The sequence below is a fragment of the Galeopterus variegatus genome, unplaced genomic scaffold, assembly GCF_000696425.1.
Source record: "Galeopterus variegatus unplaced genomic scaffold, G_variegatus-3.0.2 Scaffold20, whole genome shotgun sequence".
In the NCBI taxonomy this organism is placed as follows: domain Eukaryota; kingdom Metazoa; phylum Chordata; class Mammalia; order Dermoptera; family Cynocephalidae; genus Galeopterus; species Galeopterus variegatus.
The window spans coordinates 683859-700932 of NW_007726131.1; the positions used below are offsets into that span (position 1 = coordinate 683859).

The 17074-nt window shown below is 42.1% G+C and overlaps 1 long non-coding RNA gene across 1 annotated transcript in view; it reads right to left on the reverse strand.

The window, feature by feature from the left end:
• Positions 1–4059: 4059 nt before the first annotated feature.
• LOC103586611 overlaps positions 4060–17074 on the reverse strand; it is a 28589-nt gene continuing 15574 nt past the window's right edge. Inside the window, exon 3 of the long non-coding RNA XR_550161.1 lies at positions 4060–4643. This is a non-coding gene — a long non-coding RNA (uncharacterized LOC103586611). The remainder of the gene's footprint in view (positions 4644–17074) is intronic.

Consider the following 17074-nt stretch of genomic DNA (forward strand, 5'->3'; position numbering starts at 1 on the left):
TTGTAAGGATACAAAATGAGTGAAATCTTGAACTAACAACAGTTTACTAAAAACAAGCAAAAAAACCCTAAGGGTTTAGTTGTTTCAAGGTCAAAATGAGCAAAGAGACTTGCTCACTGCTGCAAGCCCACAATGCAGTTTTAAGCTGTAGTCATTGCAGATGGTGCCCAGAACAAGGGGGGGTGGGGTGGGAGTTCCCCTTTGTCCTGAATATAATGCCCAGCTTTCATGGCATGCTTCAGAGGGACTCTGCAAAGTTGACAGTGGCAGCCTCCAGAGTAGAATTTTAGGGGGTAGGGTTTTACTTTTATATGCCTTGATTTAGTACAAATTTAGCATCTATTATTTTGTATTTAAAAACAAAGAAAGGGAAAACCTGAAGCATAACATGTGAGTTAAGAATGTAGAATCTGGAATTGGACCAAGTGTTCAAATTTGAATTCAGCCACTTAGCTGCAGGAACTGGGCAGGTCATGTCACTTGACTGGCCCTGGCCTTTTCATCTCTAACACTGGAAAGATACTGACTCCACAAGGTGCTCACAAGAGTTGATCTAAAAGACATATCTAAAGCACTGGCACATAATCAACACTCTAGAAACTCACTCCAACCACATTCAAAAGAGGACAACCTGGACTAAGGGTCTAGAATAGGAAGAAAGATCCTGGGAAGGAAACAATAACTGTTTAAAAGGTTCAAGTGTTTGGAAGGTTATTACGGGGAAGAAGAATAACTTTTTTTTTCTGTATTGCTCTAAAAGACATCCTTGAGACCAACAGGTGGAAACTCCTGTGGTAGAAATGCCTTTCCATTCACCACAAGGAAGAATGTCTCGACCTAGGCGATGCATAAAAGGTAGTGAGCACCCGTGGCTGGAGGTATTTTAATGGAGCTTGCATAACCACCTGCCAGAGATGATATTCAAGGAAGTCTCACTCTGGGAGCCTGGTTAGCTTTGTGGTTCTGAAACAGGAGTGATTATCAGGAACTCAAGGAGAGCTTTTCAAAATGCAGGTTTTGAGGCCACACGCAGTCTTAATGAATCAGAATGGATGTAGGGGCAATAACACACATTTTAGAAAAGTTCACTAGGAGACTCTGATGAAAAGCCAGGCTTGGAAACCATTGGTTTATATGACGTGTGTTTCCTTAAGTTTAAGAATCTATGACTTGATATATGCTGAGTTGAATTTTGAAGAGTGAAGCTACAATAAACTAGAGCCAGGGTGTCTTTGCAGGTAATGGGGACGAATAAGTGGGTAACCGCATCCCTGCAACAACCCAAGCATGGCCGGGACTCGAGAGCTCCTTGTCCAGCAATGATGTGAACCCGGGGGACCTTGCTGCGTTCTGACAAGGGAACCCTTAGGCATATGTCAACTTTCTACAAAACACTAACATACATTTTCTTTGAAAACCAAAACCACAAACAATCCCTCCCCAAGAGAAACATATGACCTATTCCATTTCCAGATTAGCTTGATTTTAGACAAAGCTGGAGATGAGGGAGATGTCAAGATGTTATGGCCAGAGAAGGGAACACAGGAGAGGTGCCACCTTTGTTACTTTTTAATTGGAAGAAGACGTTATTTCGGGCAGCAAGACATTTAAGGAATGCCATTTATTGTTTGCTGCTGTCACTGACAAGAAGAAGGTGAACAGGTAGGAAACAGACTTTTTAAATTGACCATCTTTAAAAATTAAGGAAGAGGGGCCGGCCCCGTGGCTCACTCGAGAGAGCGCGGTGCTGGTAGTGCCGAGGCCGTGGGTTCGGATCCTGTATAGGGATGGCCAGTGTGCTCACTGGCTGAGCGTGGTGCAGACAACCTTGTGTCAAGGGTTGTGATCCCCTTACCGGTCAGGAAAAAAAAAAAAATTAAGGAAAAGGAGTCCCTACACCTAGGGGGGACAGGTTACAGTATTAAATATTAGTAAAATACTAGTTTCGATGACAAGCACTTCCCTAGTTCTCTTAACTAAAGGTTAAGCACCTCTCAGTTATAATAAGATACTAGCTTATTCTCAGAGCATCATTTCCCATCCTTTGTGCAGTAGAGGACACTTTAAGAAATTTGAGAATGCAAATGTTACAAGTAGGTGTAGCTGGATACATTGATCTCATGCATACTTTTTACTATTATTTTTGAAGTTTATATAAACACTATTGAAATTATTAAAATACATTGTTATTTAAAGCATTACTGAATTCACAGTAGCTTTTCATCACCACGAACTATCCCAATCAATGGGTACCAAAGTACAAATACTATCACCTAGGCACGTGCAAACCTTTTCCTTCTAGAAAGGGTAAAAACTAAGCTCAATAGCTTAGGAAGGGCTTATTTGAGTTCATTTTCCTCCCATGCATTCTACAAATAGTTTTTCCTTATTTCATGTTGGGCTAGCTCTTAGGAAGTAGACAGGAAACGAGATGGGAGTGCAGAGAGAGGCTAGAGACTAAAAAGAGCAATGATTTAGCTGCTTTCTTTTTGTTGTGTAAGGGAGGTCTACTTCCCACCAAGTGAAAATCTTCATACATTTTTCCTGCAAACAACTCTCTGAGGATGCCAACATAAGTAAAATAAAGTGCAATTTAGTTTATTTTGGAAAAACAAAACAAAAAACAAGAAACCTCTGCTACTGGAAAAACTAAAGAATTATTGGGAGGAGTGATTGCCTGAATTATTCATTGCTTCCAAAAGCAATTATCGATTTTCTGGGATGTGCAAGGTTTGTAATCTGCCCTCAAGCAGTTTACAAAATAGTAGAGATGCCACTAGAAGAAGAACGGGAATCGTTTGCATGCCAAAAAGTTAGGGACAGTAATTCATTAGCTTATATTAAATTAGATTATGTACAATTTGTAAGCCTTTTTAGAATGATGAAATTCAGTGTTGGCAAGTTGTTGAAAATGATACACCCACACCCTGCTGGTAGCAGTATAAATTGGTACAATCCTTTACCAAAGCAATATTATAGTACATGTAATATTATAGTAAGAGCCTAAAAAATGTTCACCATCCTTGATCCAGTAACTTATGGGAAATTTATTTTAAGGAAAATAAGTCAAAGGAAGTTAAAAGTTATATGCAGAAATATTTTCATTGAGCATAATTTCTAATATTGAAAACTTAGAAGCAATCTAAAGGCTTAACAAAGAGAAATATTAAAGTAAATTATACTAAGGCTATTCAATGAAATACTATGTAACCATTAAAATATCAATAATGAAGTATAGAAATATGATGAATGCAGAAGATAAAGTACTGAGTAAAAATAAATGTAGAGTATAAAATTGCATCTATGCCATAACTGTAGTTGAATAAAAATATAGCACATATATGTTACCTATGAATAAACACTGAACAAAAACATGGAAAAATCCAAATAATTTTATTATTAGAAATTATGGGTGAATTATATCTGTTTTTATCTTAGAGTATATTTATATCATAAAGTTTGGTACATGAAAGAAAGTCTGAGAATGAGTGCAAAAGAGATTTCTACCAGGCTTACCCATTATCGTTAACTCCTGATCTAAACATGTCCCTCCCTGGGTTATGAAGTTATCTTTCAACCTACCCTCATATGCAGGGAGAAATTTGATTTTATAGTACAAGATCCCACAGCACTAAAACTTTCACAAAAACCTTTTCAACTGGTCCTGCAATTTGGGTTAGAACAACACTCAACTTTCACAATTTTTTATTGTGGTAAAATATACACAACACAAAATTGACCATTTTAAAACCATTTTAAAGTATACAATTCAGTAATACTAAGTATTACTTAGTTTAAAAGTTCCAGAACTCTTTTATCATCCCAAAGGGAAACCTACTAAGCAGTCAGTCCCCATTCCTCCCTTGCTCCCAGTTCCTGGCAACCATTAATCTGCTTTCTACATCTATGAATTTGCCTTTTCTGGACACATCTCATAAATGGAATCATACAGTGCATGCCTTTTGTGACTGGTTTCTTTCATTTAGCATAATGTTTTCAAGATTCATCCATGTTGCAGGTATATTAGGACTTCTTTCTTTTTCATGGCCAAATAATATTCCAATGTATGGATATACCATAATTTATTTATTCATTTGTCAGTTGTTGGACAACTGAGTTGTTTCTACCTTTTGACTTCCATTAACTCTTCTCTCAAACCCAAAGTTCCTTTACAGAAAGAAGAAATAGAGAGGAAAGAAGAAATAAAGTTTCATGAGTTTGCCATGGGATTCTGGAGACCTGTGGTTCTCAAAGTGTGTTCTCTGAACAGTAGCATCCATATCACCTGGGGACTTGCTAGAAATGCAAATCCTTGGGCCTCACCCAGACCTACTGAATCAGCAACTCCGGGGTTGGGAGCCAGAACTCTGTGTTTTAAAAAGCCCTCATGCAACTCCAACACAAGGTGAAGTTTGAGAGCCACTGGCATAACTGACACCATTGTGGGGTCCAACTCAAGGCATTTCTGCTGCCTTCACACAGCTCAGGTCTGGCTGCACAGGAGCAGTCTTCAGCCCAGTGCCACCTCCGTGGTAGTTCAGGAACAACACACCCGTCTGTCAGGATCCAAGATGCTAGTGTCTTTGAGTTCAGCTGATGCAGGAGACAAGGTTGACAAGACACCCTCACGTTATCACAGCTCTCTGTAATAAACAAACACATGTTGTAAGAAAATAGACTTAATTAGAGATCTGCATCCTAGCAGTTTACATTACCAAGTGTCTCATATGCAGGGAACCGCAATCAACTGTTCACTTCAGAAATGCCACCACGAAAACAGCAGACAGGGTCTCCAAAGCCTGATTTTGGTTTCTCCTCTGGCCTGGTAGGGGTCCCTGCTCACCCCCCCCCCCAAGCCTGCAGGTCATGTGTCAGGCCACCTCCATGCCTCTGCTCAGGCTGTTTCTCCTCCCTGCAACACCCTCCTACCCTGTCCCCACCCATCACACCCATCCATTGCTCAGTCTCCATTCAACTGCACCCCACGGGGCCATCCCAGACAACACCCTTATTTTTAGCATTACCATTCTTTACTTAATCATGCTGTCTGGCCACCTCCTGTTTGGGGTCATTTTTGTTATGTTATTATTTCGTCCTTACTTTATAAAACTTTATTTTCCAACTATTCTGCAAGTTCCAATATCTATGATGTAGCAGAGGAAATGCTCTCTAAAACCATGACTATGGCCACTTTCACATATTAGGACATAACTTATCTTGTAGGGAAGAAACATACCATTTGAGCCTTGATGGGACTTTAGGGATGAGAAAAGCAAGCTCCAGGTGTGGCCTGGGAAGGTCAGAGGGAAATGAGGAATATACAGAGCTGTGTTGTGCTCTATAGGAAAGTAACCGGAATTTGGGGGTGTAGGAAGGAGTTGGTTGGGCAGACAGCAGCTCCTGGGGAGAAGCACAGCCCAAGAAGGGATTTAGATAAAGGCCAGGACATTTGGCTTTCTGCTGTTGCCTGTGCTATGCTGTGCTCCAGCTCCTGTGCGTTAGACCAACCACTGTGGAAAAGTGGGCTGCCTGCGCCGCCTAAGGCATAAAGGATAAAGGAGTCAGGGCTGATGCGGCAGGGAAAGGGCAGTCACTGCCAGGTGCTGACAGCCTGATCAGGAGCCCAGGAGGCCCCAGAGGCAATCTCAGGAAATCTCCAGCAGGGCCTGGCTCTCACAGGAGGAGAGATGGGACCTGGCTAATAAATCTGGATAAGCAAGAACGTGAACCCAGAAGGCTGCGTGCCTTAGAGTGCTGCTTGTGTTACATTTACAACCATGCAATGTCTACCATGCAGAATTTGGCCTTTCTGGAACATTCTGCGAGGATGATGGTTACAGGGTGAGGGAAGCTTAGGGAGCATTTCTTGTCAGATGGTTTAGGGTGTCCAATATGCTAGGCAAAAATCACACTAAAAGGGAAGAGCATTGAGTATCCTGTGGGTGCCTTTTACATACTCACTTTCTAAAAATAGAACAGGAACTTAACTGCCTTGATGCTTTTTCAGACTAAACTTATTGCAGCCATGACACATGGAGATCTTCGGGTCTTCAATCATCCATTCTAGTACCTGTGCACTAGAGTGGACCGAGGTTCACTTTCTAAGCTGGCTCTTGGCCTTGCTCCCCTATCTGCCCAGGCCCTTTTCTGAGCCGACGCCACGGATTGCCTCTGGCTCAAGCAGGAACCCCTATTAGACTCCTGAACAAGACTGTGTCGGTCCCATCCCATGTCAGCTGAGGGGAAAAGCACTCCACTGGACCCACAGAACGTCTGCCCCTCAGGAACTCATCAGGATTCACACATTGTCTCAAACTCACTGCTGCCCCAGATTTGTCAAAGGCTGAGCTGACAAGGACATCCTTATGGAGAACTGTCCGAGGATGCTCAGTCCTACCAGTTCTCCAGAGGGTCTGAAGCCCAACCAGGGATCACGAGCTCAGTGACCTTGGGCAGCTTTCTTAACCTTTTTGGGCCTCAGTTTAGTCACCTGTAAAGTGAGGCTAACCACATTACACACCTCACATGGGTGTTATAAGACTTAAACGAGGTAGCGCATGCCTCGGGCTCAGAACTCTCACCGGCTTCTCTATGTGCACAGTGAGCATCAGCTGTTATTGTCCCTGGTTAAGTCACAGCCCTGTTAGGTTGGCTGTCCGTGGAATGGCTTCTATTGGCTTCTTCTGTGGCTTGTTGCCATTTGCTAGTGGCACCTGTCATTGGGTTTACTCTAATGAAGTTGTTGAGGACACTGTTTATATCACCGCACAGTGTCCTTCTCAGGACTCTAGAGAGATCTTTCTTTCCACTTAGCCCAGGCAGTTCCCTCAGCTGCACCCATCGTTTTCCCCTTATGACAGCGTGAATGACTTAACAGTCCGGTTTCCCTCACCACGCCAGCCCTCAGAAAGTGAGTACGACTTCATGCTAGGGATTTGTGTCCAGGCCTCGCGGTTGGCTCTCTTTTCTGACCCTGCCCCCTGCTCTTCTTCATTAAATCATTCTCTGCCTTGTAATAATAATAATCCACCGAGCACCTCTGTGGTCCAGGCTTGCGCTAGGAACCTTACGTGAACTGCTTTTAATGCTCACCCCAGTTCTACCAGAAACACATCATTCTCAATTTAGAGATAAAGAAACCCAGTGGCAGGAAGAGGAAGGGACTTGCCCACGGTCCCCAGGGAGGGGAGCAGGACAGCTGGGATTCCAGCCACACTGTCACACATGCCTAATTGATGCTGTCTGCCAGTATGTGAGGCATTTCTAAACACTGTCATAAATCCTTTGGGGAACAAGGCATGGTATAAATAAATAAATTATGTTTTTAATGATGTCTTCCCTTGCTTGTTCCCTTATTTAACTGGTACAACTATCATTGTGATGTCTGATGCTCCAAAGTCCCCAGAGGGTCCCAGGACACCTTGACCAACAGCCCTGGGATGAAAGGAGAAAGGCCGGGGAGCAGCAAGAGTACAGGTGAATTCTGCTCCCGATGCCAGGAACACCTGATTTGTTGATCACAGGCTGCCTCCCCCTCCCCCCACTCCAGGACCCAGAAGCACCGTCAGGATTGATGGGTTTGGGGAGCACGTCAAGCACAGTCACACACCCTGCGCCATGTCCTAGTTACTCTACATTAGTTATGTCACCCCACACGGTCCTCAGGGTACCTCCCTCTGTGGAATGCTGGATGCGGAGATGTCTCCACATGTCCCTGGAGGGGGTAGCATGACTAGCAAATAAGACCCAGGCTCTGCAGTCCCCTGCCTACATCTGAATCCAGGACTACTTCATTTCTCTATGCCTGCTTCATCTGTAAAATGGGTATGATAATAATACTAAAACCTCCTCATAGGGAGATAGCATAATGTGCTAGTTAAGAGCACAGAGCTGAATGACCACAGTTTGAATCCATGCTCTGACTCCAGCAGTAAATAACTGAGCAAGTTATTTACTTTTCTAAGCCCAGTTCTTCATCTGTATGTAGGTGGTGGTAGTTACTACTTTGGAGGAGAACGATGGGATAAAATTAATTAACATATATAAAATAATTTAAACTATGCCCAGCACATGGCACCATATTAAGTGTTAGCCATTACTATTAGTATATGTGTAAAGTGCTCATGGTGACTGGCAATTGATGTTAGTTATTATCTCCTCCCCAATTATTAAGACCAAACTGCAGGCAGTACCCTGGGAAACCTCAGTCTCCTCCAATATGTGCAAGGGCAGGAATTCCACGAGCAGCCCTTTGTATGGGAAATGGTACAAATCCTCCAGCCCCTCCATCTTACTGAAGCAAGAAGGGAGGGCTGGAAAGAGAAAGGGAGTGAGGACAAACCATCTTAAATGCAGATGAGGAGGTTTCTCAGTTCAAGATAGAGAGAGCCTCATCCTTTGAATTTCCAAACTTAATACACTCCCAGGCTCAATTCTTAGCTTTATGTAGACAAATTTGCTGCAAGGCTTAATGATTGAGGATGTGTTTCTTATGCTAATTCACATGAACAAATAGAAAACATTCTTTTTCCTTTTCCAAGTAACTCAGCCTGGGAACACAAGTCGCCTTGGGTTAGGCAGGGATGAGGCTGCATCTGCACAAGGCAGCTGGCGCTCGGCTCCCAGGGAGGGACCAGTACTACCCCTCCCTTCCACCTGCTCCTTGCAGCTCCATTTCTGCTCTTTGCCCTCCTAAATCATTTTCTCTCATTGTCATACCTTCGGGCACTGAAAATGATGCTGGCAAATTAGAGATGAGATCAGAAATAGACTTGGGAGCATTTATTAAGAAGAATTTTTAAAGGGAGAAAAATAGTACAGAAACAAAAAGTGGAGTAGAGCAAGAAGAGGATTCTAAGGTTTCAGATAAAGAAACAAGCATGCTAGAGAAAAACACAAATAGGAGGTAGGATCCAAGAAGCAAGAAGTATTACGTTTACTACTTAACCTTTATGAAATGCTCACTATGCCAAGCATACATGCATCAACTAATTTAATTTTTGGAGGAAAAACGGTAGATACTATGACCTTAACCATTTTGCAGATGGGGAAACTAAAGTTTAAAGAGGTTTAGGGATTTGCCAGCTCATTACTCTGCCCAGTGTGAATGAGGAAAGATTGGAGAAGTTTCAGAAAAGATCCATAAAGACAAAGAAGGGATCTAAACTTCAAGATTTTTATCAAGAGTTTTGTTAAAAGTCCTAGAATAATGTAGCATAGTGGAAAGAGGACTGGGGGGTGGGAGAGGAAACTTTGTTCTGACATCCATTGCCCCTGCCATCATCCTATCAGGTTCTTGAATGTCCTAGGGATGTGACTGGGGAGCCAATCCAGGAAAGGGCACTCATGTACTTAGCCAATCAGCATTCACCAACTTCCACACCTCCCACAGTGATTGGTTCACAGATACATACAAAACCCAATTTTAGCCAATGAGACATGAGCTGTTTTCCATTTTGTTTTTCTTTCAACATTTTCTTTTATGTATTTGTGGAGCACAATAGTGTTGTTGCAATACCTGCATACACTGCACAATGATTCACCGAGGGTAGAAAGTATATTTTTGTATCTGTTAGTCTCCACTTCTCTTTCCCCCCACCCGGCTCCCCTCCCAGCCTCTGGTAATCATTATTGTACTCTCTACTTCTTTCTGTTTTGTTTTGTTTTTTAAAACATCTCCTCCCTTCCATGGGAGCTCCCAAAAAAGATATTCTCTGGCCACTGGGCCTGAATAAAGCATGTGGCTCTGAGTGACAGTAATGGCTGGTTGCCTTTAAATATCCATTTTCCCTTTCTTCTTGGGAATAAGAATGATTCAATTTCTAGATGGGCACATTTGAGTCCAGCAAAAGATTCTATTCACCAGCCTCCCTTGCAATACCCTATGTGACTAAGTACCAGCCAATGAGATGTAAGCAACAGGGTTGTGTAGTACTCCCAATGAGCCTACTTAAAAGAGAGGAGGTGGGGCTGGCTGATAGTTCAGTTGGTTAGAGTGTGGTGTGGTAACACCAAGGTCAAGGATTCGGATCACTGTACCAGCCAGCTGCCAAAATAAAAAAGAAAGAGGAGGCAAGCCTTTCTTCTGCTCCTTTCTCTTGCCTAAAATACAGATATAATGGCTGGAACTCCAGCAGTCATTTTGGACCTTGAGGTGACCTTCAGAAAGACAGCCATGCCCTAAGATGTTGAACATCAAGTTAAAGATCTGGGTCCATGACATGGTGAAGCTACCATATCAGCCCTGGACTGCCTAGCTCTGGATTTCTTTTATATGGATGAGAAATATACTTCAATCTTGTTAAAGCCACTATCATAGTGAATTTTCTATCACACAAAGTAAACTTAATTCTGACAGATGGACCCAGACTTCTGCTGACAACCATCTTGCAACACATAGAAAGCCATACTTGGAATAAAGCTGATACCTTAGTAGCAGAACGGAAACCATGTTTTTCAGTACAACATGGAGCTGCTGTGTCAAGCATCTCTCTTTTTTTTTTTTTTTTTTTTTTTTTGTCTTTTTCTGTGTCCGGCAACGGATCGCAACCCTCAGTGTCGCCCCCGTACCGGACCGGGACCGGCAACGGGATCGCAACCCTCGGTGTTGCCCCCGCGCCTCGCTCAGCCAGTGAGCAGGAACCGGTCTGTATGTGGGATCCGAACCCTCGGCGGGAGCGCCTCCGCGCTTCCCAAGCGGCGCACTAGCGCAGTGCGCCACCAGGCCGGCCCCAAGCATCTCTTGAAGCTGACTTTTTCATGGGACTTTCCAGTTAAATGAACCAATAAACTCACTTTATTTTTTAAGATAGTTTGAGTTGGTGGTTTTGCTACTTACAACTGAAAGCATCCTGGTTGACACAATATTTCATTTCCAATGAAAGCAGTGTAAGTAGAAGTATATTTAAAGTGCTTTGGGGCTTTCTTTACAGTGCAGCCATTAATGCATAAATAATGTCTGAATGATTTTAAAAATTACTTAACATTTCTTGAGTCCCTACTATGTGCCAGGTATTTGACATAAATTATCTCTCATCTTTACAACAGCACTGAGTGGCAGAAACTACTATTCCAATTATACACATGGAGAAACCGAGGCTCAGAGGTTTGAATAAGTTGCCCAAGGTTATATTAAGTAATAAGGACACAGTTAGGACGGGAACCCAGGCCTGCAGAGGTCCATCACCCTTGATCTTCACACTACACAGAGCCCAGGCCACAGATTCCTCCTAGTCCTAAAGTTCTGCAACTTCTATTTAGCTTTGCTTTTGGGAACCTTACAGCTTGGGTAATTTTGAAGAATATTAGTACCTGTCTCACCAAGAAGAGGGACCTGCAGTTGGGTGACCCAGCATATCTTCCTGGTGGCAGACACAATTGTCCCCTCTCTTTATTGCCCCGACTTGCTCTATCGGAATTCTTTGACTCTTTCTAAGAAATGGCACATTTGAGAACCTTGACTATTTCTTCCTCTTTGAGACTGGACAGAGTATCAAAAACCACGTCCTAGATATTGAATCCAGCTCATCATCCGCCTTAACCAACTATACTGTCTCACTAGTGTTTGTTCTTTCTACTGCTCGGCGAAGTGTTTGAATATCCCTTTCACTTAAGATTTAAGGTTGGAAAACACACTCCAAAATGCATCCTGGTTTTTTGATTAGTGTTGATGTAGCACATCCAAACTGAAGAAATCTGACATCCAATTCACACCAGGTTGTCGGGCCCTGCTTTTCATCTATCAGTAAACACACTGGAAGAGTATGGTTTAATATTATCAAGTTTAAGCATGTCATATTCCTTTGCTGATATGTAATTCAGTATCTCAAATGCTGATTCCAAGTGGAAGTCATGTGAGCTGTACTCCTGTGACTCTATGTTATTTTAAATGATACCCTTTTGTTACATACTTTTGAATACTTCAAAGTACAAAAGGCCAATTAAATAAAATAAAACATTTTTCTCTTGGTCAAATTGCCATATTCCATCTTATTTGAAAAAGTTATTGCCACCTCATAACCATCAAACAAGGTAATGCCAGTGAAAGTGGTATGGAAATGAATATATAAATATAAGTCACTAATATTTCTTTGAATACTAATGACATTCTGTTTTCACAGTTAAGTCAGAATCCCAACACATAAGCCACTAGAATATGGTTTAGCATGGAACTCTCACTGACACAGAACAATATCCAAGCAAGTTCCCCAAATATACCAATTCTCTGGAGTGTTTACTACTCCACGATCCACTTAAGAGCTTCACTAGTAGTCAAGAAAAAAAGCCTGTGGGGATCTCTATGCATCCTGGGAAAAGGTATTTCCCAATAAGAATGAAAACAATTTAAAAGAGAGAAATTCTGTCTTAAATATACTTTCTATGCCCCTAAAACATCTAACAGAACACTGTTAGAATAGTACATGTTCAAGAGAATGAGAAGACATGCAACAGACCGAGAGAAAATATTTGCAAAAGACATATCTGATAAAGGTCTGTGATCACTTCTCAGCCTTTTGGCTAAGATCAAATGATAAAGAGTTGTTATCCAAAATATACAAAGAACTCTTAAAACTCAACAATAAGAATACAGACAACCCAATTTAAAAATGGGCAAAGATCTGGGCCGGCCTGGTGGCGCACTGCTACAGTGCGCCACTTGGGAGTGCGGCGGCGCTCCCGCCAGGGTTCGGATCCCACATACAGACCAGTTCCCGCTCACTGGCTGAGTGAGGTGCGGGCGCAGCACCGAGGGTTGCGATCCCATTGCCGGTCCCGGTCCGGTACGGGCGCGACACTGAGGGTTGCGATCCGTTGCCAGACACGAAAAAAGACAAAAAAAGGAAAAAAAAAAAATGGGCAAAGATCTGAAGAGACACCTCATCAAAGAAGATATACAAATGGTGCTATGGATCAAATGTGTCCCACAAAAGTTCACGTATTGAAAGCTTGACCTGTATTGTAACAATGTTAAGAGGGTGGGAAATACTATTATGGTGATTGAAAGGTGGGCCTTTAAAAGGTGATTAGATTGTGAGGACTGTGCCCTTGTAGATGGATTGATCCATTCATGAGATAATGGGCATGGTTCTGATGGCTTTAGAAGAAGAGCAAATGAGAAATTTAGCTGTGTCTTGCCCACTCCATTCTCACCATGTGATACCTGGTGTAACTACAGAGAGTCACCACCAGAAAAAAAGGTCCCCACCAGATGTTCCCTGGACATTGAAACTTCCAGCCTCCAAAACTGTGAGAAATAAATTTCAGGGGCTGGCCAGGTAGCACAGTTGGTTAGATTGCATCCTTATAACACCAAGGTCATGGGTTTGGATCCCTGTACCAGCTAGCTGACCAAAAATAAGTAAATAAATAAATTTCATTCCTTTATAAATTACCCAATTTCAGGTATTCTATTATAAGCCACTGAAATGTACTAATACATTAGATGGCAAAAAAAAAAAAAGCATATGAAAATATGGCTGCACATCATATCATAGGGAATTATAAATTAAAACAAGATACCACTGCACACCTATTAAAATGGAAAAAATTCGAAACACTGACAACACCAAATGCTGGTGAGGAGGTGGAGCAACAGGAACTCTCATTCATTGCCAGCAGCAATGCAAAATGGTATGGCCACTTTGGAAGACAGTTTGGCAATTTCTCACAAAATTAAATATATTTCTACCATATGATCTAGAAATCATGTGCCTTGGTATTTATACTGAAGAGCTGAAAATTTATGTCCACATAAAAACCTGCAAATGGACGTTGATAGCAGCTTTATTCATAATAGCAAAACATGGAAGCAAACAAGATGTCCTTCAGCAGGTGAATGAATAAACTAACTGTGGTACATCCAGACAGTGGAATATTATTCAGCACTAAAAAGAAATGAGCTATCAAGCCATGAAAAGACACAGAGGAACCTTAAATGCATGTTACTAAGTGAAAGAGCCAAAGAAAAGGCTATATAATGTATAATTCCCACTATAGGACATTCTGAAAAAGGCAAAATCATGGAAAATGTTTTAAAAAATTGTGATTGCCAGAGGTTAGGGGAGAGAGAGGGATGAATATGTGGATCAAAGAGGATTTTTAGGGCAGTGAAACTATTCTGTATGACACTTTAATGGTAGATATGTGTCATTATAAGTTTGTCCAAACCCAAAGAATGTACACCACCAAGAGTGAACCCTAATGTAAACTATGGACTTTGGGAGTGTATTAGTCTGTTTTCTGTTGCTTATAACAGAATACCTGAAACTGGGTAATGTATGAAGAAACAAAATTTATTTCTTGGTTTCGGAGGCTGGGATTTCCATTGTCCAGGGGGCTCATCTGGTGAGGGCCTTCTTCTGGATGGAAACTCTTCATAGGGTCCTGTGGTGACACAGGCAATCACATGGCAAAGATGGAAAAAGCTCTATCATGCACTCTCCTTATAAAGCCACCAGTCCATGCCCATAATAACTCATTAATCCATGAGTGGATTAATCCATTCATGAGAGCATAGTACTCATGATCCAATCACCTCTTAAAGACTCCACTTTTCAAATACTATAATTGGATTTCCCACCCTCTTAACGCTAACTACAATGGGGATCAAGTTTCCAACACATGAACATTTTGGGGACACATTCAACCCATAGCCTGGAGATTATGACGTGTCATTGTAGTGTCATCAGTTGTAACAAATGTAGCATTCCAGTGAAGGATGTTGATAGCAGGGGATGCTGTGCAGGTGTGTTGGGGGAAGGAAGTATATGGAAACTCTCTGTACTTCTGCTCAATTTTGCTGGGAACCTAAAACTGCTCTAAAAAATAGTCTATTTTAAAAAGTACATGTTCAATAAATTCAACTTAATTAAAATATTTAATGAACTACTTAAGTGTATATGCAATGATAAGTTGTACATATGGCAACTCGTAAGTCTCTACACATTTGGTTAAAACAGTTGATATTCAAAGACCTTAAGAGCAGCTAGATACAATTTGGCTCTAATATTCTGCCCGGGGAAAAACATCAGGATCTATTTTCCACCCCCAGGTCAAATAATCATCCACAACCAAATCAGTTTTGCCAGGAAATAGGAAAGGCCCAACCACAGCCAACTCTGACTGAGACGCCACCTTATGCCTCCGTTATCCTGGAGGATGGTCACTGAGGCTCTGAAAAGCAGAAAGTAGCGTGTCTTCACTGCACACAGTCATGCAAATAGACCAAAGGAGTTTCTGTTACCCTGGAAGCAAACGCAGACGTAACACTTCAATATAAAGGGCAGATTCTAAACAGCCCAAATGCTGTCAACGCCACTGTCAATGCCACTGACATAGTGTTCTCAATACACACGCTATTTGTGGGAGGTGTAGCAGGAAAGTCCATGTGAAAAGATCAGTGCCGCTGGTCTGATATTAAAGAAATAAGTGTGGGAGAACACCTTATGCAAATTGTTTCTCTTTTAAAGCTCAGAAAGGTATTAATTGCCACTCAGAAGGGCTATATAAAACTACTGTCAGCTAAAAGACTAAAGGAAAACCCCATAAAGAAAATAATTTTTTTTTTTTTTAAAAGATGACCGGTAAGGGGATCTCAACCCTTGACTTGGTGTTGTCAGCACCACGCTCAGCCATTGAGCAAACCGGCCATCCCATATGGGATCCGAACCCGTGGCCTTGGTGTTATCAGCACCGCACTCTACCGAGTGAGCCACGGGCCAGCCCCAAGAAAATAATTTTACTATGCCTCAAGAGTTCTGAGGAAATTCATAAACATCAACATGAAAAGTATAGTCAAATACTTTATGCATCAGAGTATGCCCTGCAGTATGGAAGCTCATATTTAAAAAGAAAATATGCAAACAGGCCAGCCTCCTCTCTGAAGCCCTATCAAGACCCGAACTCTCTATTGTGGGTTCTTTGGAAGGACGTTGATAGGCATTTAGTCCAACCTACTACCCAATGCAGGAATCTCTTCTAAAACATATCTGATAAATAGTCATGCTGCTTAGAGAGAGAGAGAATTTGCTGTTTTCCAAAACTCCCATTCCACTGTTGGATTGGCCTGTTAGGACACTTTTTTTTTTTTTTTTTTTAAAGATGACCGGTAAGGGGATCTTAACCCTTGACTTGGTGTTGTCAGCACCACGCTCAGCCAGTGAGCGAACCGGTCATCCCTATATGGGATCCGAACCCGGGGCCTTGGTGTTATCAGCACCGCACTCTCCCGAGTGAGCCACGGGCCGGCCCCTGTTAGGACACTTTTGTTTATTGTTAGCAAAACCTGCCTCCATCTAACTCCCAAACCTTGGGCCACACTATCCCTCTCAAACCAGAGAATAAGAATGATCCCTCTTCCAGGCTCTAGCACTTACCAGCTGTGTGACATCAGCAAGTAACTGAACTCCTCTGGGTCTTAGCTGTATCTGCTAAGGTAACAGCACATACCTCGTAGGGTGGAGGTGAGGATGAAATATTAGCACGAGTGTCTGGCTTATGATGAGTGCCTGATAATTATTAGCTAGCATTACATTTAGCTTTTGTACATGACAACCTTTCCAATAACTGTGGAATGGAATGGTGATTCCTTTACCAGATTTGAAAAGAATAGAGACTTTCTCAGATTACCTTAAATCAGTGATTGTCAACCTTTCAGTGGAATCCTAGAATTTGGGGCTACACACTTGAAGGGTTTTAATGGTATCAGTAGGGATCCTGGGATTCACCTGTTGGCCTTCCGCATCACTACTGTTTGGGTGTGTGTTTACTCCCCCAACAGGCCCCATCTTTCAATCTCAGAAGGTCTCTTTCCTTTGGCACCGACTTGCCAGTAGGTTCTACCTCTGACCCCTGACTTCTGACTTGCAGCAGGCTGGACTCTGGCTCTGCCCCATATCACATGGTGCTTAGCATAGCAATCCAGCTTTCTGGAACTGCATAACAACAGAGATGCTCAAAAAAAAAAAAAAAAAAAATTTTGCATGTTGCCAAAATTTGGCAGCACACTTGAGAAACGTTTGAGGCAATACAGTAAACCACCACATATCAACTGAGAAGTTCTTCCTCAAGTAACAGG